The sequence below is a fragment of the Pseudochaenichthys georgianus genome, chromosome 14 (assembly GCF_902827115.2).
Source record: "Pseudochaenichthys georgianus chromosome 14, fPseGeo1.2, whole genome shotgun sequence".
Lineage (NCBI taxonomy): Eukaryota > Metazoa > Chordata > Actinopteri > Perciformes > Channichthyidae > Pseudochaenichthys > Pseudochaenichthys georgianus.
The window spans coordinates 29,625,905-29,652,072 of record NC_047516.1 but is presented as its reverse complement, the minus strand read 5'-3'; the positions used below and the strand labels follow the sequence as shown (position 1 = coordinate 29,652,072).

The 26,168-nt window shown below is 38.8% G+C and overlaps 1 protein-coding gene across 2 annotated transcripts in view; it reads left to right on the top strand.

Annotated features, from left to right (window-relative positions):
- Positions 1-1,056: 1,056 nt before the first annotated feature.
- nlgn2b (neuroligin 2b) overlaps positions 1,057-26,168 on the top strand; it is a 90,410-nt gene continuing 65,298 nt past the window's right edge. For both annotated transcript variants that reach the window (XM_034099502.2, XM_034099501.2), the window contains exon 1: positions 1,057-1,905. The gene's annotated coding sequence lies outside the window, so the exon portion shown is untranslated. The remainder of the gene's footprint in view (positions 1,906-26,168) is intronic.

Here is a 26,168-nt window from a genome sequence, read left to right as displayed (position 1 = left end):
TTGAGAGCTTATTGTTTTTGTTTACTGATGTGCAACTTTACTGGCTTTGTTTAATCTCGCTGGTCAAGCCCTACTGCATGCTACTGGCCCACTATCGAGCAGAGGTTGAGATTAGCCGGTAAACAGGATGGAGTAAATAGCAGCTAAAGAAGCATGGGGAACAAAAAAGCTGTGAATATTCTATGATCATACATTCATTTAGTGAACAAGAACCCACATGATGCTTATGTTGCTTCATATCTGCTCGATAAGAACTGTTTGCTATCAGTCATCATATGGGAACTCATAAGGTGATGTTATGGCAGTGTTGTGTTTGAGGATAAAGGAATTGTGTAAGAGTAAAAGTGCACCAATTTCACATTGCTTCAATTTGTTGTCCTCTACAGAACATGATAGTTAATTGTATGGTAATAGTCCATAATAGTCAACATTATTTATAACATTTATTATGTGACATTTGTTATTTTATTTTATTGTTAAAAGCACATGGATATATTGTATTGGATATATTATATCTTAGTAGTGCAAGTATAAGTGCATGTAGTATTTATTTAATTGTATGAAAATGTTGAGGTGGGTGTTTTACTTTGTATGGGGACGTTGAAATATATGGAATATATATGGAGTACATATTCCTATATTATTAATAGTTTACATTTGTATTATTTGTAATGTCAAAACCATTACATTTAGTATACTGCTAGTTAAAGCCTTTTATTATGTCTTAACGTTGTGAAAAGCACAGGTGCCTGGCGCCAACAATAAAAAAAGAACTCTGACGTCAGCCTGGTGCAGATCCTCATCTAAAAACAATCAAAGCAGATCCCAGTGAAGCGCTGGGTTTCAAATGCAGTTTTTTTTCCCACATGACGATTTCAGCAGAGCGAGCGCTTGTTCATTGAATTATGCGTCGCACCTCTTCGTCATGACAACTAGCAGTGGGATTGAAATATTGCAAGTGGTGTCCTATGAGAGAGCGAGAGAGAGAGAGAGAGAGAGAGAGAGAGAGAGAGAGCGAGCGAGAGAGAGAGCGAGAGGCAGCGAGCGAGAGAGCGAGAGGCAGCGAGAGGCTTTAGACCGCACTGAGAGAGAGAGGGGCAGAGAGAGAGGGGCTGTTGAAGCACGAGCCGTGGTATCCTCTTCATTGCAGGGCTTCAGAAAATAATATCACTGCTAATATTTAAAGCTCTATTTCTAAAGCCATGAAGGCTAAACGGAAGATCCCCGCGCTGTTTCTCAGTCTGAGCCTCTATGTTCTGTGGTGAGCATCACAAGTTAAACCAAGGGAGCGCACCACGCAAGCGCGTAAAGAGATTGGACACCTGGTTTTGTGGCTTTAGAGCGCTATTCCTATTTTTTTAAGTCAAACAATCCGTGTTTTTCCCCAGGCCCTCGCTGTGCTGCGGTGGGAGGTAGATACACCGTGGATTATAATAACCAACATGGACAAATGAAGGAAAGAGGACAGATCACTGCGTTGACTTTTGAAGCAACGCGCAGAGTCTTGACGCTTGCGTCTATTTTACAGTGAGCGCCTTTTTTCCCCCCTCTCTCCTCTTTGATTCCCACTCGCTGCTCAACATTAGAAAAGTCCAAATATCTGTCTGGATAAGGAGCACAGAGCAGGGTGTTGTCAGAGAGGGATGAGAGGAGGAGGGGGCAGTATGAGGTGTGCTTTTTTTGGAAAAGCCGGAGAAAGACGGACACCGAGAAGGTGTTCTGATGTGCGAAAGGCTGCGACGCACTGCCCTCCTGAGAAATAATTGTGATCAGGGAGGAAATGGCCTAGTTAAAACATCATCGACACACCGGCAGAGGATAGAAACAGAAGAATCGTGTTCCGATGGACGGGCCATCACCAGCGCCATCATCATAATTCCAGTGCTTGCATCGAGTCTTTTTTAGGTAAGCCGTATGTCCACCGCTACCTCCGAAACGTGACTGGAGATTTTCCTGTATATCATAGGTGTTATGTGTGCGCAATATGTACGCTTTGGTGACTTTGCACATTGCACACGTTATCCATCTTGACGCACTGTCACAATTTGGGGAATGAGATGTCCATGTAAATCCTCGTGCCACTTTGTTGCTATAGCACATTATTTTTCTTCCTTTCGAGTGGAAGCCTTCGATTGGCCTTGCCTGTTGATAAGCTGTCACATCCTAACATGATCCGACTACTTTGTGCCTTCAGCATCTGTCGTTTTCAGCTAATGATATTCATGTGATTTAATTGGAATCAACTCATCATGTAGCCTGTCAATCACACAGGATGTTTGGCTGCATTATAGGCTCCAATAATGTCATGTTCTCCCTTGGTGTAGGTTATTTCGATAATGTGTTGATGGCTGTGTTAATCAAACACACATGCTGCAATAGAAACTCATCTGAGCCAGAGTGGGTGACAGGCCTTGAACTCAGAAGATGTCCTCTCGCTCGTTAACAAACCTCACAACACACTCTGAGACACACGAAGCCTGTGCCGGAGAAGATGCAGATAGCATTGTGAATTAAATGCACACTCTGATGATCCAGGGAAAGGCTCCATTAATATTCATCGGTGGTTGGGCAGTGCTCAGTTAATGGCAGACAACAGGACCTCTGTTCTGACAGGTCATGGATGAGAAATGGTATATTTTCTTTTTTGGAGATTTAATGGCGTTTTCTACACTGAATCGTTGCCTGTAGCTTGGGGCAAGTGACATTTAAAATCCATCAGAAAACCAATAAAGTGATTTTGTAGAATCTTTTAGTATTAATCTTGTCCATGTACTGCTGGAATAGCTGTGATTGGTTTCTTTAGCCTGCGTCATGTCAACCTGGTTACTGGCATGTGGACACTTAGATAGAGCAGAACATGGCTGACGCCTTCCATTGGCTTTTACATGCCAAACATTGGCCTTATTTACTGCAATATTTATCTCGAAAAAGTACATGGTACCCAGAGTAAAAATGGTATACCTACCATATTTAAATGTCTTGTGGGAACATTTAAAATTATATTTCTTCTAAGCTAATAAGAACTTAGTTATCTCAATATTGCGATGGTCCATTTTGTTTCTAGTAGGGCTGAAACAATTCGTGGTCAAATTGATTTGTCAATCATAAAAAAGTTATTGTAAACTATTTTGATCTTGAAGTGAATATCTTTGGGTTTCAGACTGACTAAAAAAGGCATACAAAGACATCACTATGGACTTTTAGAAAATGCTGACATTTTATAGACCAAATGATTCATCGAGAAAATAATCAACACTTAATTGTGAGTATTGGGCCAAATCTCGAGTCCCTGAAGGATTTGGTGACAAATCACATTACAAGATGATGTAGCACAGTGAAATCATACACCATCTCTAATCAACCAAACAACATTTCAAACTTTAACATCTGGAACTGCCAGCATTGTTTTTCCTCACCAAGCAAAATATACTGTGACTGCAACCGTTCCCTGCATATTGTATCCAATAAACTACAGCAAAGGGCCAATAAAGATAATATTGTGGTGAGCACAGTGTCGCTTGGTTTCCAGAAGGAAAACAGGAAAGATAAATGGAATTAAACCAGAAAGAATGGCGGATTAATGGATCGGATGACAACATGTAGCGGAGATTTACAATCCAGAACAAAACGTGTTGTGTCTTAATGTTTAATGAAGTATGTTTGGGTGAGCAAGGTGAAGTGTGGAAAGGTGTTCAATGTTCATCAGTCTTACAGGATCAAAGCCGGAGCTTTCTTCAAGAGGACAAGGTTGATGCTGAGTTGTTTTGTAGTATACATGCTGTATACATTATATAGCTGTTTTTGAGAGATCAGCCTTGTCAAACATCATGCTTATTTCCATAACAAAGGCTTGCATTTTAAAGGGAGAGTTGTATTAGCTTGGTATTGTCCCTACTCATAGGCTTTTGTAATTCCTGTACATGTAATGTTGGTTAAAGCTTAAACTTGAGTAAGTAAAACAAATGAATCTGCATCATTTGTTTAGCTGCTAACTGATGGCTCAGCGCATCGTCATGGATTGAAGTGCACATTGAGTACTTAAAAACAATACATGGGTCAAAAAGAATTTGGCAGTTGGTGAAATGGCCCTTTGGTTTAATGTGAAGCTGCAGTTATGTGTGGATTCATTAGTTTCGTTCCATTTAATAAACTATATTAGATGTTCCACTTAGTCAACAAGCTTTGCTATGAGCCAATCTAAAGTCCTTCTGTATGTTAGCAGGCTGTCGGTGGTGCTATGCTCCTTGCACTATTAAGCACTACAGACATATGATGTGCTGTATACAATGTATAGGTACAAAGTATGATACATGCGTATTTTTAAATGGTTATATTATCTGCACACAAAATGCATGAAACTAGGATTTATGAAAGGCAGTTCCAATTTTGTTTTATTTCAATAGTTCCTACATGTTTTACTTTAGCATAATTAGCTCTCAATTTCCATCCCACTTTGTGCTAGGGCTGTACAGAATAGCTTACAGCCTTGAAGCTTCATTCTTAACATTGCCATTGTAATTCTAAATCAACATTTGAATACTGTGCTTTTTCTTTTTATAATGTATATTTATTCAGTTTAAACCCAGTTTCTCTGCACAGTTGACCGATACAGATTAGACTACAGTCATATTATAGTAATATAATATTTGTATAGTTAGATTATAGTGGTGGCCATGCTCTGGACATATTCTTTACAGAAAGACAATAAAAAGTCATTCATTTAATACGATTAATCACTTTATTCAAATTGAAGATAAAACCTATTTTTTTTAGGATGATGACATCATTAAATATGACATGGAAATATCAAAGTTTAATTCAAATGTATGCTTCAAATGTTACATACCACTGACATTAGTAGTCTGTGGTATGGTCACTGCTTTCTGTAACCGGCCATTTTAATGTAATGCTCTTAGTACTGTTAGTAAAAAAGGTCCTCATTACATGCTGTACAGTGTCATGCTGCCATCACAAGAGGCCGCACTGGAAATAGTGTTAAGAAACGAGTGGTCTCATTGCAAAGACGTATTCACACTTTGAAAAATTGCAAAAATGATATGCATTCTAAATGTCAAGTCATTATATATTCTCATGTTTTGCATTTGCACTTGAAGTGCCTTTCCCATACAATTTCAATGTAGGAACTGCAGATCAAGGATGCGGCTAGAGAGAAATGACCAAACATCATCGTTAGCGTTACTGGTCATGTCGGTGTAGTAATTAAAACCAGCAGATCATATGGGGAAATGGCGATCCTGTTGCAATGTTCACTCTATGGCTGAAGCATTGAACAAGGGTAACATTATAATGAAAACATAAGGGACAATTTTTAGTACGGTAGGGATGTCACAATTCCAGAAATTGTTTCTCCAGTTAAAAACACTAAGATATATCTCATGTACGTCAACATTCACTGCTTCATTACCATTGGCATACTGTTCAATACATTAAACATCTGTATTTGTGTACTGTATCCTAAACACATTATCCAGGACGACAGTGTGTGTATAGCGTCCGGTTTTCAGAATTTCAACTTGGCACTACCGTTTCTTTTGACCACTCATAGTCCAGTGGTCAGGTATTTAATCTGCCACTAAGGCTTAAAAAAGAATGAAGTCATTTAAAAAGTGATTGGCGTTTGTAACATACAGTAGTAATCTCTTTAAACATGTTCTGCATTCAGAATATGTAGCATCAGGACAAGAATTTGATATTGGAGGCGGTTTTGGATTCTGTTTTGCAGTAAGAGTAGTATTGGCCAATCAGGTTTGAGCCATTGAATTCTGGTAAACACTTGTGTGGCAAACAAAAAAGACAAATCGTGTAGAAAAAACATGTAGACTATAGACCGTCACAGTATAAGAAGTCTTAGCTTGGATATCAGCTGGTTAAATTAGAAGCCACGAAATGGGGGTCCCAGGTTTAGTCATACTCATAGCTGATTGGTTCCAAGATTGGTAAAATAGTAATACTGCTGTATCAACTTGTCATCATGCCTTCCAAGCCAGCACCTTCCATGATATCATTTTGTTTCTTCTGAGGTTTCCCATCTATTTTGTTTGTATGGCACAACTCTATGAACTGTGTGTCAGTCCCTAAAGGAGAGTCTGTGGACTGTGCATTTTCAAAGTGGTTTCAAGCGCTCGAAAGGCCCACTGGACAGCGCTTGTATTCTCACCATCATACCGCAAGTCATCAGATATATATCAAGAACATTCTTCAAAATCTGTCGCACCAGCTGCACTGCATTGACTTGCAGTCCAGAAAGCTACACATTAATAGCACAAAAACTGAATTCTTTCTAGTTTTTTTACAATTATATTGATTGAAGAAAAGTCAGCTTAGCAGCATGGAAATTCAGCCTATATTAATTAGTTTTTGACCGGCTTTAAAGCATCGACTAGCGATATGACCAGCATGGTTTCTAACCGAGGTGCAGAATCCAATGTAAAGCATTTACTACTTGCCCGGGTTAATGGTCAAGATGCTGTGATGGAGGAGGAGCTTTAATTTCTGCCCAAAGGTGTCAAGTCAGAGAAAAAAAACAGGTTAAAATGACCCAGCTCTCCGTCACGGCACGGACAAGGAGGAGAAGAGCAGGAGAATAGCTTGACCTGACCCATTCACCGTGAGCAAAGGAAAGCTGGAGAAAACGCCTGTGCAAATACCATGGTAACCATCTTGTGTAACCTCCTCTCAACAATATCACATAACAGTCATCCATGAGATAAGCAAGGATGAGTGCTGTGCTGCCTTCTGAAGTCTGGGGGGAATATCACACAGATCCCCATTCAAATATCTGCTCATGTAATGTGCCTTTTATTAGAGGCAGAGATTCTAGCCCATTATAACGGGACACGTGACCTTTCCTGTGTTGCAAGGTTTCAACCTACGATTCATCAGACGTGATTCATTAAGTAATACCCCTTTAATACCTTGTCTAGAAGTTAATGGTTTTTTGAACGTGTTTGTGTTAGAAGCCTGAAATAAGGTCTGTGGGTAACAGGAGATGGTTGAAGATACCGTTCTAGGCAATAAGATACATCAGTAAATACTCCATGTGAATGTTCGAAGCTCATTTAAAAACTGTGCTTGTTATATGACTAAATTAAACCACTTAGCGTCATGAAGAATCCGCCTTTAACTTAGTGGTGAAGCCCAGCCATGCGACCTCGATGTAGTTCGTTTATAGAGTAACGTTAGCTTTTTACTCCTGCCAATTCCCTTATGCTTCGATAAAGTGTTTCGAATATGTGGAGATTATCCTGCTGAACAAAACATATTAAGTTTCTTAAACATGTGTTGGCCACAGAGCTTATTTTCCATAAATAACTAGATCCAATGGGGAAATCACCCCTTGCGATGCTAACTTCCGAGTCGGCCTACTAAAATAAATAGTCATTGCAGCTCTCTATAGGCCATTCATGTTGCAGAATGATGTTAGATAATGCTTGTTTAATTGATTTTGACACAATGGAAAACTTCAATGCCTAATGAGTTATTGTGCTAAAGGACATGTTAATAACGTACCCCGTTTACTCACTATTCTCCTAGAGCACGGGTGTCAAACTCAAGGCCCGGGGGCCAAATCCGGCCCGCGACCTAATTTTATGTGGCCCGCAAGAGCTTGCTAAGAATATAATATACAATACAATTGGTGTAATTGTTGAATATTTGCTTTCAATTATTTGCCCTAGTCTTCTGCTTTCAGACGTAGTTATTCAGGAAGATATTACCATAACTGATAATAATCCAATGCAGGGCCAACAATGTAATATAATACATTATTTAATATATATTATATTAAAATTTAAAACCGGCCCTTTGAGTGCCACTATAATGCTGATGTGGCCCGGGATGAAATTGAGTTTGACACCCCTGTCCTAGAGCGTTGACCAGTGGAACAAAAAACACACACAGTATGTCGTTGCGGTCTGGTGAATGGCAATGCATTCAATGCCTTGTGGAAACCCATTGTAGCTACTTTAACATAAAGACACCATTAGAGAAAAGAGAATGAGCCAAGATTGATACACATTGAATGAAAACAAAAAGGCACAGTGTGTGTAGTGTGTCACTAAGTGTGCATTTTCAGAATAAACCAACATAAACCAAAAGGCAATGCGGCTGGAAGTAAGATCTCAGACAATGTAATCCACAGACATTTTAAGACATGGCTATGATCTGAGGCAGACACTGACAAGCACTGAAATGAATAATAATCTAATTATAAGACTCTACTCTGTGAAAAAGGCTTTTCAATTTCTACCTGACTTTGAGTACGGTGGGCTTTTTGTCTTCAATGAACATATTTTGAGAATTGTTGCCTCTCTTGCTGTTGTTTGGTGTACTGTACTTGACCTTTAATCAACTGCATGTCAACGTACCTGCCCTGATGAAGCCCTGTGCAACACACAGGCATCCCACAATGCTCTTCGCTTACATGGTGGGCAACAGGCATTTTATACATAGTGTTTGTATGATTGTCTAAATTGGCACATTTACAGTATTTCCTGTTACATACTTAACACAATCCATTTCCTTTTGCTGTATCAAATGTGTTATAGGTATTATAGAGGCAGTATAATATTGATGGGATTCCATGAAAAATAGAATTTTAAGATTAAAAAACTAAATCACCCAGATAACTATATTAAATTGTTTGACAAATATTTTTGTAAATTCTTACTTTACTAGTTAACTTTTTTGAATTATGTTAAAAGATATATGATTTTCAGAGCAACAGTAAGGGTCTGGAGTATTTCTTTGTATGATAAATGTGAATTAAGTTAAAAACAGCGTACCTGCTTTACAGTGACAGGACAGAGTTAGTAAAACAAATTAAAACTTGCTTTCTTGCACTGTTGCCACTTTCCATCCCGTCTAAAGGCTCTGAGCTCCTTCTTTTCCTGTGCAGGGACGTTTTCTGTTGAGTCTTGGCTGTTGGTTCCTTGAACACAATGTCAAAGCTTTATTGGATTTTAGTTGTGCCTTTTGTATTTATAAACTACTAAATTAATGTATGTTTGCCCTTTATCCAACAATCTGTCAAATCACTTGAACTTTGTGAGCATCAAGATCAGTTGCAGTAAAGTTTTGTATCCAAGGGGCTGCATTGTGGACGATTACAACCTCCACTCTGTGCAGGGCTCTCATAACATGTCAGGCAGTTCAGTCAGACGCTTACATGAAAGGATTCAGGGTGATTTACTGCAGATAGATGTCCAGAAGCACTCTGTGGAAAATGCTCTGCATCTGAAAGCGCTCAACAAGCAGCTGGGCAGAGTCCGTGTGGCATCCGACCCGTAACAGAAGCAGTGACATAAATAATCACAGGAGTGAAAGTGTTAGCTCATCAGATTGTCAAAAACACCTTTTTATCGTGTTTTAATCTGATAGGTGATTGTAGGAGTCAGCTGATACTGATCTGGTGATGGCAAGCAGGCACCCAGTGCCCAACCTGAACCAATGTTATGCTTCATTGCGCTACATAACAGGAGTACATGTTTAAAAATGAAAAGAAAGGTGTAGTTATAAACATTCTGACAAATTATCAAGAAACCTCCCTTTAATTATGTTTTTGGACTCTTTTTATATCCAAGTGCAGGGTTCATGAGGCTGCATGAGGATGAATTACTGCACACAACCAAAACAGGAGCCATTAACAAAGAGTATCAATGCAACTTCTTTCAGTTCCTATCCCAGATAGTGGACATGTGGAACAACTGAAGTATCTGTAGAAAACAAAATGCACAAAAGTGACAAACTCCTTTTTAATTAATGTAGCCACAACGCTCATATTCTCCAGATGACGTTGTACGCTCATTTGCATATTGATAAAGACATTGCATGAGACAAAGACCTCACACTATTGGCAAAGGATTCCTGGACCACGATTGTTCTGAGCAGCATTAAAAAAGAATATAATACATTAAAAACATTTCTCGCATTTTCCCCTGAATAATGGTCTGAATAAGTTGCTGAATTTGTCGCTAGACAGAGACATAGACAATCCAGTTGTCATTGCAACAGCAACGAGTACAACAATACCATTCAGAAACGCTGTTTAAAGAAGAGGGGGAAAAGAACAATATTATTTTAAAACTGTAAAAAAACACATCAGATGGTTATTTAAAATGTATAAGGTTATGAGGTCTTGGAGTGTCCAGTTTAATAGTCAGTATTTGCACCGAAACCTAAGTCCACCATCTTTTATTCAGCTGACCTCAGAGCAGTACTTTTGGAGTACAGGAAACTTCTCAACACTTTTGGGCATACAAATCACTTCAGCAGGATACATCTCATACAGCGCTCTACTGTAACTCTACTGTCATCAATGCAGCCAGCCCCCTTCCTCTGAAGACGACCTTACATTTCAGAAGCAGTTTTGTGTTGTGGCAGCTTGAATAGCAATGTAAAGTAAACTGTATGTATTTAGTGAAATGAACGATGATTCTGAGTCCAAATTCCCCCAGTGTGAGACAATAAAGCAGGCTTATGTTCCAGAACGTGTTGCTGAACTCTTCTGGCTCCAAAAAGGATCCTGTCTGTTTCCCCCCGCCCGGAACAGATGAGCAGTGTGTATCTGTTAGACCAGCTGCATGACTTGTTGATGGTTGTATTACCCATAATTAGGATTGTCTGTGGTCAAACATAGCACACCTGCTACATTCCATAGCATGTTATTTCTCTTTTGGTTTCCAGTTGTGATTGACCCTCCGTTTTAAAAAATCTGCCTTCTAAAATTCCAATTATAGAGAGGGCTTTTTCTTTTTCCTCTGAAGAACCCCCCTACCTACATGAGGTTTGAAGGACCTTTAATATAGCTGTAGACAAATTGTTATAATATTGATTTGCCCTGTGTATCCATTGATTTATGCCAATGTGTAATAACATATGATCTACAGTATTATATGTGTTGCATCTCAAATTAGTATCATAGATTGGCCTTCCTTTTTTGCCATCATAAATTATTAAAGATAATACTTTCAGAATGTATAGATGTAAAGCCCTATATTGCTATTAGTGCTATCAGCAGCCACAAATACGTCACATTTTCTGTGTAATAAGCCTTCTATCTTTCTCCAGTTAAAAACCTTTCATTTAAAAGCAGTAGCATGATGTCCTTTTTGCATTAGCAGTATCTTTATGAAGCTCAGATGCTAAAGCAAGTGAATTCCTTTTGCGAGGTAGGCAATCTGTATCCAGGGTGGGAATGGCAAACTCTGCCACTACCACAAATAACTACTTAGAAAGTGTATGAAAGCCACTTATCCGTACATCAAATGGCTAATGCAATGCATTGAAGAATATTAACCATAAACAGTGTCGAAAAGGTGGTATGATGTCATGAAAACCTTTACAATGATAAGTTAAGGTTAGGTTAAAGGTAAAACAGAAGGTTAAGAATTAACATTTGCTTTTTAAGTAAGGCAACTAGAATCCTTTACCCATGTTCTCATATGATCTCCGACAATGTCCAGCAAATAACTTTTTTGTCGGAGTCTTCTATTGAATATAACACTGTTGTTATAGCAATAACACTGTACAATAAATCCCCTCTGGCTGGAAGAGAACTCTCTGCTCCATAGTTTCTCTTGGAATAAAACCACACTGTACATTTCACATTTATATAATCTGTTCTATATTTAAATATTCCATTGGTCATATATTTATGTATGTATACATAATACAAGAAAGTAGCAAATACACATGTTGAATTAACAAGGTATAATTCAACATGTGTATTTGCTACTTTCTTGTTTATTTCTAGTCTTTTAATTTTTATTGGACAATACCATGTCTTTTTTATGCTGCTACAACGCAAACATTTCCCAAATTGGGATCAATAAAGTACTATCTTATCTTATCTTATTGTACAAATCCAACATACAATGGGAGATTGTATGACTATCGTAAAAGGACTACTCTATTTGGTTAATACAAGGTGTGGTGTTTGGATAGATTGTGCAGTAACAACGAGTTCATGTAGACAGTTCGTCATTTGGTCACAACGGAGTCTCTTGTGTTTGTCCGTAGTTATCTTTTTTTTTATTTCGTCTCTTCAGTACGACATTTTTTTCGATTTTTGTTTTCTTCTGGTTCCACAACATCCATAATCTAAAGTTATCAACACGACTTCTTGATTTTCTCCAGACAAGGAACGGCACTATCCACCCATTGGCTCATTCGGACGTGTTACAAGATTAAGACTAGGAAACTGGCTGGGTAAAATCGGTTTGACTTCTAAATGATTTGGACATTTGCGTTCTCACGTTATTTCTTGATCATTTTAAGGTTGCAGTGTATCTGTAAAAAGGTCTATAGTTAGCATAAGGAAAAGACTGCTGTAAATAAGAAAAAGGCAAATGTTCTTACTCAAAACATTAGAGACACTTTTCCTTTTCCTGAGCGAACAACATCGCAATTTGTTATTCTTGGGATACCCTTTCAATATTGCGAGAGTAACTGCATTTACACATATAGAACTACTCTGGTTTATTTTCAGAAAAAAAAGGATGGTGGGTTTCCAAAGAGGTGAAACACTATGCGGGTTATGCCAGCCTTTCTGAAAACATTTGAATTATTAATTTGTTTGCATACAGCTCAGCTGGAGTACAGTGCATCACCACAGCAGTTAGGGAGCAAGGACTTAGTAGCAGTGAAGGACACAAAGTAAACAAACACAAGCACAGAAACCAAAAGGATGCAGGATACGTTCAGACTGAGGAGCAGTCAATTAGGAAAAGGTTGCTGTGATCATATCAAAAATAGCTTTGAGCATCTGCAGTTCAAAGTCAAGAATTAATCACATTCAACTTTTCACACAATTCTTTCAACTCATTGGAGCTTAGTCATTGTACCTCTTGACTCTCATGCCTATCTTTTATATATGACATATTTATCTTAATAACAAAAAAACATCAGTCAAACAAGCTTAGCATAAAATAATGTTAACCTGTTAAGCCCTGCAGGCTTTTTTTTCAAGAAACTGTGTCTCAGGGCTTAGTAACATTTAAATAGCTATTAATGTATCATACCCACTTTACGGGAAGAAACTCAGCTAACTGACGATACGAACCATTTCTTCCGAAACAAAACACAAGTCTCACAAGAAGCGTCTAAATGAGCCCTGAGCGAAAAAATGAGCCCTGAGCGAAAAAGTTAGCCCTGAGCGAAAAAATTAGCCCTGAGCGAAAAAATGCTAACGCACTTAGCGGTATTTCACGGTAGAATTACTTGATTACTTATTGGATCTGCACAAACAAGATATCAGTTAGCAAGCTGAGATTCCACAGGTTCTAGAAATATAAGTATCATCAGTGAGCAATCACAACTTGTGGCAGGGGAAGCAAACCCAGACATCACACAACGTAGCTTTACGGAGCAAACACGGAAAATAGTCTTACCTTTGCTGATTTTCTGATCAAAAGTTGTCTTCAATGGCATTAAAACCATAAAAACGCTGCTGAAGGTTAATCCATAGGTTAATCCAATGTGTCTGTGTCACTTTGAAATGATTACTGATAATCCATCCTTCGATTTTTGTCAAAAACGGATATTTCATATTAGCTGCTATTAGAGCTACAACCCAGCTTCCCGGTTTTGGGCATTCTGGCTACGCATCACTCATTTACCAATGGGTAATGTTTAGATGGATTTTAGGAACTTCCCCTCGATTCTATTGGCTCTAATGGTTCAAAAGAGGTATCAATCATCAAAATCGACGAGGGGGGCCAGAAATATGGAAAATGCACCCAAATGAGATGTTTTTGTTGTTGTTGCTAAATCTCTCTAAAAAGGTCAAATGTCACTTGTTTTGCATCAATCTTGATACAGGTACTTATTATATGTTATAGTTTGGATTCCTAAAGCTTTTAGTCTACTATCCCATCATTCAAGGGTGGTTTTCACTATAAGTAATGTTTTTTCTTTGGACGGACACTGTCATTTACATTTGTTTACTATGTTCAATCTGAATTTACTTTAACCTGTTAAACCCCGAGCCTGTTTTTCAGGTTTCACGCTCGAAAATGACATTCCCAGAACAAATGACCATATCTTCCCTTCTAAAAGGGTTAAATTAATAATCTTTTTTCTCAAAGTAATGATAAACCTGTGAGTTGGATGTAGGAAAGTCAGAATCAATATAGATGTTTTTTATTTTAAAGAAAATTCAGATTGAACATGGTAAAAAACTGTAAATTATAGTGTCCGTCCAAAACATATGTTGTACTTATAGTGAAAACTAACCTTGGATGATGGGTTAGTAGACTAAAAGCTTTAGGAATCCAAAGTACAACATATAATAAGTACCCTGTATCAAGATTTATGCAAAACAAGTGATATTTGACCTTTTTAGACAGATTTAGCACAAAAAAACCTCTTCTGGGGCCATTTGGGTGGATTTTCCATATCTCTGGCCCCCCTTGCTGGATTTTGACATGTGACATCTCTTTCTGACCGTCAGAGCCAATGGAATCGAGGGGAACTCCCACATAGTCCTTATTTGGTAATGTGTGTGTGTTAGACTGCCGTATAGCCTAGACCGGAAGCAGCAACCACTCTGGTGGCTACCATTAGCAGCTAACTTTTGCTCTGCGATTTTTACATAAAAATGGAATTATGGATTATAAATGAAATTATTTGTTTATACAGAGATGTTAACAATCTATGGATTAACTGATTCAGCCGCGTTTTTTCTCGTTTTAATGCCATTGAACACGTCTTTTGATCAGATTGACAGCTACGGTGAGACGATCTCCCTAGAAGCTCCGTAAAGGTACGTGTTGTGATGTCTGTGTTTGCTTCCCCTGTCGCGAGTTCGGATCACTCAGTGATGATACTGTATACCTAAATAATCTGTGGAACCTCAGTTTTAATCGGATATATTGTATGTGCAGCTACGATAAGTAATAAGGGTACTTTTATCTTGAGTTCTGTGCCAATGACCGTTAGCATTTTTCGCTAAGGGGTCATTTAGATGCTTCTTATGAGACTTGTGTTTTGTTTTGGTAAAAAATGTTGTATCGTCAGTTAGCTGAGATTATTCCCGTTAATCTGGTATAACACATTAATAGGTTCTTAAATATTAAGATCCCCTGAGACACAGTGTCGTGAAAAAAAAAAAACAGGGTTCCTGCCGGCGGGGACCTTGGGTTTTTTAAAATAAAAAAATTCTATATTGATTCTCACTTTTCTACAGCCAACTCACAGGTTTATCATTGCTTTGAGAAAAAAGATTATTAATTTACCAATTTTAGAAGGGACATTATTGTCAATTGTTCTGGGAATGTCATTTTCGAGCCTGAGACCTGAAAAACAGGCTCAGGGTTTAACAGGCTCATCTTTTTTGTGATAATTTTCCGGTGTGGGTTTTTCTCTAAAAGAGGGCTCGGCAATACTTACATAACAACCAGTGGCGACTGGTCATTAGGGGCAGGTGGGGCACAGCCCCACCTAGTGTCAGCAGAAAGTATTTATGAAACTACAAGAACATAAGGAGGACTTTTACAAAAAAGAGATAATAGAGATTTTTGTCCAGAAGGATAGGCAAATGGACTTCATCTTCAAGTCAAGGTAAGACCGCAATTTTATTGAGAATGTGATCTTACTAAGAGAGAACAATTCAATATTTAAATGATAAAATTACATTTTGTGGGTATCCTTTTGTTGAACTGTCTGTTTAAAATTAATCGAAGCATCAGACAAAAAAAGCTTTTGAAAATAATATTATATTTTGATTTAGGTCAAAATATAATATTTGTAAACCTGAAGAGTCAGTGCCAGTGCGTCACTAGCCATGAACCTCACTGCAGAAGCTTATAGACATCTAAGTGTTTTGTGCCCCACCACTTTTGTACCACTGATAACAACTATCACTATTTCTGACCAAATACGTCACAAGTAGGATGATAATTGGGAAAGTTATATAAATGTTTTAGACCATTTTTTGTTTTTTAGAACTTTCAACTTATAATATCTTTAAACATAGGAAATATATCAGTGGAAAATATCCTAGACCAATTGGTTCAACCCCAAAGTGGACGTGTTAATGTGAATGGGTTATTCTATTCGAGTCATTGACAAATTGTATTTTAGACAAAAGCTTAAATAAACCCCATTTTTATGTTAATAAAACATTAAGCCTCAGAAAGTCAGATCTCTGAGGAAAAAGTCAGAATGCTGAGATTTTCCGAAAATAAATAGAATTATTTTCTGACCTTTTCTTCAGAATTATGACATTTTTCGGAGAACTCAAAGAAACAAAATCACTTTTGGTCAGATCTCCTAAACTTTTTTTCACATGTTGCCCTAATCCTCCTCCGTATCAAAGACCAATTTAACATATGTTTTGCTATATTGTAATATAATCCCCTTCTATACATTATAGGACAATTAAAATAGTGGTGCTGACTCCCATTTGTCACTATTGGGTTAACTAAATGAAGAAAATGAAGCTTAAGAAAGTTTAGCCCATTTTTTTGGGCAAAAGGAGCTGTAGCTTTAAATAGCCATTAGAGAGTATATAATTAGGTTAAACAAATTACCCAATCAGTCTTTCTGATTTATCCCATGCATATATGTACCTTAGCTACATGATCTGCTTGAGTAAAATTCTCTAAACGCGTAACATAACATTTTATCATTCCCTTAGTTTTACTTTTCCAGGTATCTCCCCTTAAATAATGGGTAACCCTCCACTGTCATTTACTATGAACCTTAACAGAAAAATCCAAAGAAGCTCTGCAGCCTCTTTTGTCTCATTACATATACATATCACTCTGTGTCACTAATATAACTCTTTGTTCCCACCTTACTGTTTCAAATGCATGTCACTTCATCTGAAAATTCACAGCCCTTACCTGCCCACACTGGTGCAGTATCCAGACTGAAGCTGCACTCCCGTCCCGTCCCGTCCCTCCCCCACCAATTGACTACACACTCCTGTATGAATATTGCTGTGTCAATCAGTTTTTTTCCAGTTTAGTATTTCTGTGTACTTACTTGATATTATGTAAGCGTAATGCAGGTGCTGACATGTGTCTCTTAGGACGCTTCCTTTTTGGTTTACACTTTCCAATGGGGATTCAAGCGGGGGGGGTAGCAGGTAACAAAACACATCATTCAAGTATAAGTGGATACGCATTATTTATTCACTCAAAGGATAAATAAATACCCAAACAAACACATTTTGAATGCCATTGTCAGGACATAACTGGCATGATCAGATAATGGGGACCAGGAAGGGCATTCTTGTTACTACGACAACAGAGACTGCCATGATAGGTCAATTAAGCACACACACAGTTCAAATTAAAGTGATTTCTCCCAGCTGGTGTATGTTTGATAAGAATGGGGACAGTTGCATAGAGAGGAATTTAGAATAGGGGAATGCTATGTAATGTCAGGTATTTAAAAAACACTTATTACGTTTGTTGTTGTGCGAAAAAGTATATACTCCATAAGTATGGACTTTTGTTACACATTCAAGTTTAAAGCTGAAACACATTTAATAAGTGAAGAATAATCAGACCCTCTAAACAAAGATATTCTCACAATGCTGCTGTTAACATAGACAGACTAGTGTAAATGTGACAACGGCAACATCTAAATCAGTGGTCCCCAAACTAAGGCCCGCGGGCCAGATACGGCCCGCCTCCACATTTGGCCCGGCCCCCTGAACAATACCAGAGACGCATTATGATTTTTTTTCAGTCCGGCCACGCGAATCCTAGACTAGCCCCTGTCAAATAGAACGGAATAATGGCGAAAAGGTTAGGTAAGAGAAACATTTATTCAGAATGCAGGGTATTTAACCTGCAGTGGTCAAACGATTATTTTTTTGTTCAATGCAAAGAAAAGGCTGTTTGTCTCATCTGTCAAGATTCAAATAATACAATCTGCGCCGACACTATGAATCCCGTCACAAAGACAAGTATGATAACTTGCAAGGCCAAATGCGAGCAGACAAACTCTCAAAGCTAAAAAGTGGACTGTTAGATCAGCAGAATACATTTGTACGCCAAGTTCAGCTGAACCAGTCATCCGTTCGGGCCAGCTTTCGGGTTGCTCAACTGATAGCAAGCAGCGGTAAACCTTTCACTGATGGAGAGTTTGTCAAGAAATGTTTGAATGCTGTCGCGGAAGAGGTGTGTCCCAGAGATGTTCACAAGTCTTTTGTTGCAAGTCCAAGTCAAGTCTCAAGTCTTTGGTCACGAGTCCAAGTCAAGTCTCAAGTCTTTGTGGGGTGAGACTTGATCAAGTCTCAAGTCTTTGGTCACGAGTCCAAGTCAAGTCTCAAGTCTCTAAAAAAATAAAAGTCTCATGTCTCTTCTGGTTGTAATAAGCCTTCTATTGTCTGCTGCTATCCAGTCTGTTAAGAATACTGCACACACAGCTATATCTAAGAAATTCAAAGCATTTACTGTGTTATTATCACTCCTATATCTATTAGCATACAGTATCAGTACTGATTAGTTGTTTGTTATATGATCACTTTAAACAGGCTATTGCAATGCAATATGAGGACAAACATCACACTTTAGCTAAATGCAAACAACTTATAAGCAAAACACTTCAGAATCAGAAATCAGTAGCACAAATACTTTATTAATCCCCCGCAGGGAAACTGTTAAAAGTACTTAAAAGCGGGTAATGATTAACGTTACCGACCTTTTGTATGTCATGTCAAGAGTTGGATGTCAACGCCACTCAACTCAAACAAGTGTGACAAGCAATTCACTAATCTTTTCAAATATTCAGTTACAAAGCTAGCAGCAAGCTAAGCTAACATTACATAGCTGATGCTGAGCTAAACATGTTTGCTAACCGTCCATATGCGTTAATGTGACTGACCTCTCCAGGTGAGTTTTCAAGTGCCTGATGAAATCCGACGTTGTTGCGCCAGCATCCTTGATTTTGATATTGCAGACACACTTTGAGATGTGCGAGGAGCTGGCAGCCCTCCAAAGTCTCAAAGGGACTACAACGGGGGAGGATATTTTCGGCAAAGTATGCCAAACCATGGAAGAGTTGGACATAGACTGGTCAAAGCTTGCCAGCATCACAACTGACGGGGCTCCTAGTATGGTGGGCGCGTCTCGGGGTCTAATAGGATGCTTGAACCGGGAGATGGAAGAACGGGGTCTCACCGCCCCGCTACAAGTCCACTGCCTAATTCACCAGCAAGCACTGTGCTGCAAAGTGTGGAAGTGGGATTCTGTCATGAAGGTTGTGGTGTCATGCATAAACTTCATCAGAGCAAAGGGACTTAAACACAGGCAGTTCCAACAATTCCTGTCTGAACTGGGGTCTGCGCACGGCGATGCGCTGTACTACACAGAGGTCCGATGGTTGAGCCGGGGCAGAGTTTTGAGGCGTTTTTACGAGCTGCTACCCGAAATTAACGCATTTCTTCATTCAAAAGACAAAACGGTCCCAGAGCTGATCGACCCAGAATGGAAATGGCACCTCGCATTTTTAACAGACGTGACATAAATGCTGAACAGTCTTAACTTGCAGCTACAAGGCCAGGGGAAACTCATTTGCGACATGTATTCTCACATAAAAGCATTTGAGGTGAAACTTGCTCTGCTTTTGGAACAAGTGAAAAAGCACAACTTCATCCATCTCCCTGCTACCCAAAACCTCTCTGCAGAGAACCCAGCGGTCCCGTTCCCAGCTGAAAAGTGTGTGGAAGCAATGGAAATGCTGAAGGCGGAGTTCGGTGTGCGATTCCGGATACTACATGTTAATGCAAAAGAAATCCGTCTTTTCCAGAACCCCTTTCTTGCCGACATCGATGAAGCCCAGCCTTCTTATCAGTTTGAGTTGGCCGAGTTACAGAACTGTGATGTTCTGAAAGACGCATTGAAGCCCAACAGTCTCATTGACTTCTATGCCGCCCTCCCAAACGACACGTACCCTAACATAAAAAAACACGCAATGAAGATGTTTACACTTTTTGGCAGCACGTATATCTGCGAGCAAACCTTTTCACACATGAAACACCTGAAAGGTGGTATTTATTTCCTGACTTTTTCTGTGTAGATCCCAGAGAGGGTTATTTGGTTATTATTTATTTCATAAATAGTGTTATTTATTTCATTAATAGTGTTATTATATATTTCCTGACTTTTTTTTCTGTGAAGATCCCAGAAAGGGTTATTAATATTTGGTTATGTGTGGCTTTCTAGAAAACAATAAATGTTTAGGTTTAGGCACCCCTGCGATCGTCACACTTTTTCTGTTACAAACTGACCCCGGCCCCCATCAGAGAAGGGAAAAGTTATGTGGCCCTCACAGGAAAAAGTTTGGGGAGCCCTGATCTAAATGAATGTCTTAATTAGTATGCAGGGCTATTAGTGAAGACATAAGCGGCCATTTGCCCCTAAAATCAATTGTTATGATAAATGATAAATGATAAATGGACTGAAAATAGCTTCATTACGTAAGGCTCTGCTGGCAGGAGATGTTTAATTGGCTTTGCATCCAAAATAGCTTATATTTCACTGTAGTTTGATACTGTTTCTATAACCTGGTAGTTTCTCTGCTCTATGAAACTTTTTTCAAATAATGCCCTGCAGTAATTAGAGCATATTAAAAAATGTATTAAAAGAAATGTTCAATAACATTCTGTACTTGTTCAGATAAGTCAAGATTATTGCCTCCTAGAAAGAGATCCTTTTCTTTTCCGACTGAGGCTTATAAAACTAAAGCAAGCAGTAAAGCTACCTCTCTTTTGACACCACTGAAATTGAATTGGTTTGAAATTAGTTGCGAGGGGAACTTTGATGGCAGGATGGCTGTTTGAAAATATGTAAGGCGCAACAAGAAAGTATTGGCACTTTTGATGTCAAATGAAACTCTGGCTCTGAGTGCTGGCTTTCAGAGTTGCTCCATAGCTCGTTTTATACATAAAACCAAATTATAGAACTATGCGGAAGAACATTTATGCTGAACATAAAGACAGCATTGGTCAGACATCTCTTGTTCATTGTTGTATCATCTTTTTAAAGCTTTTTTCATTCTTAATCACCTAATTCTAAGAAGTTATTTTGCATAGTTTTTGGGAGAAACTCAGATTTTCTGTCGATTAAATCATACAAGTCAATAAGGCTGCACTCTGTGACGTTTGGTGTCAGCAAAAATAGTTCTGTCTGACTTTTCTTCATGCCAACATAATGGAGAAACTCAGTTGTACAGGTCTGGCGCTTAAACAAACGAATCAATCATCGACTAAATCTTTGAAGTGTCTTAGGGCTGCCCCTTCTACATCAATTGGGCAAATAATAAATCATTTTTGTCTATGTCAACTAGCCTTTTTGAATCAATTAGTTTGCACATGGCTTTTTTAATGAATGGGGAAACTCAGTTATACAGATCTGTCGATTAAATCAATTGTCAAAATTGTATGTGTGTTATATGACTAATCATTTCTTCAAGGGCAGCCCTTCACTTGAAAAAGTTTTGTTCTTTCAGTTATTTACATTATTGCTCTTATTAATTAATCCTGCACAGGAGTAATGAGGTCATTGATGGGAGAGAAATATAATTAAGATATATTTGTAATGGCACCACCATGCATATGCTGTAAGTATCATCTTCACAAACTCATCGGTATGGTGGAGCTTTAAGAAAGGGGATTATACAGGATAAGCTGTAACGTGACATTCAGCAAACCACTTAACCACGCAGGTCCCCCCCTGCTGCCGGCACCTGCCCCCCTGTTTTAGCCATGAAGACTTCCCTCTTTCCTGCCATCGGTCTCTACTCCTCCTCACTCTTTTTTAGGCCATCCTCTTCTCCTTCTTCATTTTGACCTCACTCTTTTTATACACCCTCACAACTCTACTCCTCCGTCATCATCCTCTGCCTGTGTATGGAAAACGTATTCGGGTTTGTGGTGAGCAGGTCGAGCTTACAACCACCAACATTTAAGAATTGTAAAAAACGTAGATATTGCTCTACAACTATTTTAAAGCCACAGACAGAAGTTTTTGAGTCAACCTTATACCTATAACATTTGAATAGATGATTTGAATTCAATCAACCCAGAGAACAAGTTTCTTCTCATAAAAAGTATATGTTGAAGTGAAATTGATGTTGGTTATTGAAGATTGTAGCATCCTGTTGTCTGAAGTACTGTACATCACCACGCCCACCTGTCAAGTCATTCATTTCCCAGAAGTAATGCCTCAAATCATTCAATCATCCAATCACAACTCTTGGCGTAGTAATCTCTCAGTCCTGACTGACTGCACGGACAACTCACGACTTTCCCAGAATTTTGCTCGTTTGATCCATGATGTTACTTTTAGTTCTTTAACATTTCCGACAGAGTTTAACAGCATCTATCATATAGTATGCATTTAGCAAGGAGCGTTATCAGGTCGAGTAAACGGCCATTATCAGTGTTTACCAGTGTTATACAGTAGATAACAGAAAGGGCCTGCTAAACTAGCTAGTAGGGTTACAATAGATTCATACCCCTGATCCCCGACTGCAGACGGACAAAACAACCTGTAGCATCAGTAGTTATGACTTGAGCAAAGGCAAGCAGAGTAGTATAAAACATCAGCAAACGACATGTGGTTGTCTTTGTGTTCACAAAATGTCACTTTCCCTTCCAAAACATTTTGTTATTTTAACCCTGACCGTCATCTTTTCCTAAAGTAGTTTTATGTCGTAACCTAAATATGTTTTTTTTGTCTTAAAAACATTAGGTTTCCTTTATTTTTAAGGCTTGTTGCCTTTAAGTTTCCACTCTCACTTTTACAAAACTAGTAGGTGCAGTTTAGCTGTACTGACAGGTAGGTTTAACAATAACCATGCCCTACCAACGTCCATGTAATGACATTCAAAACGTGTGGAACATTTACAACACAGTCTATTACAACTGTGATGTTGGGATAATTGTCTCCAGGTATTTCTATAGTACCTGGAGACAATTATCTCCAGGTACTCTAGAATTAGTGATTTGTAAAGAAGCCCATCTCCATAATTGTTCACCAACGTACTACAAGTCCCATCAAGACGTCCTCCACACAAAGGGAGAGGGATTTGCTTGACAGTTGGATGTGACTGTCACAGCTGGTAATGAATTAGTCAGACTTGCACATTGCCAGCGAAACGATCATTACACATCCACACCGAGAACATGAGACACACATTGACAGTGTATTACAAAATGTGCTCCGGTTGAAATCACAGAGCAGTATATTTTCTACCAATGCCTCAGCGTTTCCCCTTCAAACTGGAGGCTTAAACATGATGTAAACTTGTGATATTGTGTGGCTTTGGCTTGCTGTCATCACGTCTCAGTGATAGCATTTAAAGTAGGCTAAAGCTGCGTCTGGCCCGTGGCGACATTCAGACTTTTGAGTTTCCTGTCAGCCCGGGATCCTCGGGCTCTTTCGACTCTTTCTCAAGAATAAAGCTGATTGCATTGTGCTAGCGGTGGTTTAGCGTTGAACGTGACTGCCTGAGGAACATAAGCAAGTGAATTCAATGTTATCCAGTAAATCTCCTTCTTTAAAATTGCATCCCTCTAGACATGCTTTCATGTATTGTCTTATACGTCTTCTGTTTCCTTTTTCGAGACTGCATATTGAATAACATCACCACCATCATTTCTACTACTCACATCTTCGATATGTAATGTAACAGTATATCTGTGAGACAGGGCAATCATGTTGACCTGGTTAAGTTACCTTCACTACTCGACTTTCTATTCCTGAATTAGCGTTAATCTCGAAGCATCGCAGCTGTCAGACAACTCCCTCAAAGTGTGTGTATCGCCCACAGACACCTTCGCGCTAACACGGCTAGCAATTCACCAAGATCATCATCGCTAATTAGATTGTGAGCACACTTCTGGACTCCAGTATGAAACACACTCAAAAACACACTCAAGAAAACAAATAACTACAAAATAGCACCCCTCCAGAGGCAGCAATGTTCATCCAAACCAAGTTTTTGAGAGTGTGTGGCCAGATAGCTCGCTCTGTATGTGTGTGTGCTGCTGAGGAGAGTTGTAAGATAAAGGGGTTTCCATGTGATCTTCAGGTGTTAAGTGGAGAGAACAGTGGTGACCAACAGCAACATATTGATTTTCTGGTCCAGCAGTGACAGAGGGCCTTTTGTCTTCCATCTCCTATCTGCTCTTCGTGCCTGCTGATCCCTGCTGCTGCTTTAACAACCCGCATTGCTGCTTCATTAAGGACCCTTTAATTGACTTCTACTGGATTATTTGTTGTTGTTTTTTATCCTAACTTGTGTCTCCATGTTAATGTGGAATTCAATTAGCAGTGTAGAGAAAGAATAATATGACATTTCATTTGTAGCAGTAAAGATTAAAGGGGCCCTATTATGCTTTTGGGGGTTTTCCCTTTCCTGTAGTGTATAGGTTTCTCTGCATGTAAATGGTCTGCAAAGCCCCCCACTTGCCTGAAATGCCTCAATGTTGGTCCTTTGTTTACTTCTGTAACATAGTGGCATCACCAGGTGACACTTGCCCTTTCCTGGCAACTAGCTATATAACACATTGTACGCGATAACGGCCCATCCACACAGCGGCGTGCGTTGAAGCTTGCCGGCGGGCGTGTCTGAAACTCGACCAACAACCAATCACATGAATCTCCCGCCCCGGACACACAAGCACGCGGTTTGATTGGCTAGAGCTTGTACTGGCATATGATTCGATTGGCTGACGCTTCCGTTGAATCTTCAAAAGTTGAACATTGCTCAACTTTTGCATTGAGCAACGCGTAGCGACGCTCCCACAATGCAGTTCGGCGAAGCGTGACGTCACCCCATTCAAAGTGAACGGGCAGAAGCGTTGAAGCTTCAACGCACGCCGCCGTGTGGACGGGCCGTAAGGGCTAAGGGGTGGGACATCTCTAAGTGGTTGACCAATCACAACAGAAAAGATAAAGCACTTTTTGAACATTAAAGCATGTAAACATGTCACAATAGAGGCACAACATATAGATATGAAACCTGAACAAATGATCATAATCATCATAATAGGGGCCCTTTAAGCTATTTGTTGTTAACTTTTATTCAGCAACTATTTAATTTAATTTCTTGTACTCTCTATGATAATAAACTAAATATCCTTAAGTTGTGGACAACATCTGAAATTTGAGGACGTAATTCTGAGCTTTGGGAAACTTTTTTCGGACATTTTATAGTCAAAATGACTAATTCATTTACCTATAAAATAATCAACAGAATAATTGACATTGAAAATAACCCTATGTGCATACCTTGTTCCGACTTGTGTTTTAAATTGAGCTCGAGGCCATCTGCTGCTCAGTCAGAATGTGTCCTGAAGGCCTGTTATCTCTTTTATATAAAATATTTTCGGTTATATCTTGGGTTAATTGGAGCTATAAAAAGTGTAAAGTGATATTTCCTTGTGGATATTCCTACATTTGTCTGGTTGCTCTGTGTTGAGGATGGTGGCAGATGGATTGGCTGTGGTATCTGATTGAGCTGCTCTTTGAGTCTGGAGGGCTTATGGTAAATATAGTCAATTCTGGGCTGAATCTCACGGCTCTCATCAGCACGAACAATACCCATGGTTCAACGCAATTATGGGGTCGCCATGAAATTAACACTATGTCAAGAACTTAATCTAAAACCTTCATTTTCTCAGACATTTTAATGGTAACAAGCCCCCTATTTAGCATGTAGCTAATTAGCAGTTTACAAAACTAAATAAATGGTTTATAACAGTATTATAAAGAAGTATGCAGATTTAAGTTTATGTTCATGTATGGAGACATTTTAACTCTCTCTTCAGTCCCAATGATATGAAGTTTAATTTATTGACACATTTTCATTATTAAACAATTAAAATTGCCCTACAACTACATTATAGTTGTTTTTTCTGCCTGTGCACCTTTTATAAATGCTAAATAGGGAGACTTAAAGTAAAGTGTTACCCGATATTGCTATCTGGAACAGATTTGTAATAAATCAGGACATGCTGTCTATCAGACAGGATAAAGGAACACAAATAAATATATAAAAGATTTAAAGAAAGAAAGACATTAATGCTTTTCCTGCAGCAAAACGTAGGTGGAATATACATAGACACATACAGTATATTCCTATGTTTCCAGTGTTAAGTATACTCCAAGCCCCCATTATGACCATAA